We start from the raw sequence: 822 nt of genomic DNA on the forward strand, positions 1-822 counted from the left end.
TCGTACGACTTTTCGTGAATTCGAGATTCTTGTGAACCAGAGATATATATGTGTATCCCCAACGGATTGCGAGCAATCATACACATCAACGCTTCGGCAAAGGCTGATCTTGCGTAGATTATTCTATAGCGTTTAATTCTGTCATTGGAATATGTTTCATACGTAGAGAAAAATGTTAAAAAATGTAATTGCAATCTACATCGTTGGATTTTTTTATGCGTCGGTAGAACGAACCTCGAGATAAACAACGAATTTTCAATCTGCAAAAAAACCTCGTTTCGAAGGTAGAACAACCACGCTTCTATTACAAACCTTTCGAGATGTTAAGATAAAAAAATGACCAACAAAATTGTCGTTCAAATTTAACAATATATTAAAAATAATTTTAACAATGTAACCATTTGTATATATAGTAGAATATTAGTTTTTTGTTAAAGCTTGCTGAGCGACTGTTGTAGATATCGGAAGCGATAGATTACAGAGCGGGAAATTACTTTCTCGCATTGAGATGCGCGTGAGGGTGTGAAATAAATTGAGTTCACCCGCATGCGTTGAATTCGTATTTTGGTAAATCGAATTTGTCAAAATTCGTGACGCTAACGTTTTTCAGAAATGAAATTCTCGAGAATATAGAGCCGTAAGGAAAAGTAGTATATCTCTGAGGATAAATCTGAGAATGAAAGGGACGACAAGGGTAGTAATGCGCGATTGGAGAGTGAGTGAACTAATAACGATGGAGGCTGCGCCACGGTTTGAGTAGTGTCTCTCGCGACGAGGACGCATTTCGCAACTGCAAAACAGTCGACGCGCATACTCCCAGAC

Source organism: Pseudomyrmex gracilis, unplaced genomic scaffold (genome assembly GCF_002006095.1).
Source record: "Pseudomyrmex gracilis isolate BER0280 unplaced genomic scaffold, ASM200609v1 scaffold_602, whole genome shotgun sequence".
Classification (NCBI taxonomy): Eukaryota; Metazoa; Arthropoda; class Insecta; order Hymenoptera; family Formicidae; genus Pseudomyrmex; species Pseudomyrmex gracilis.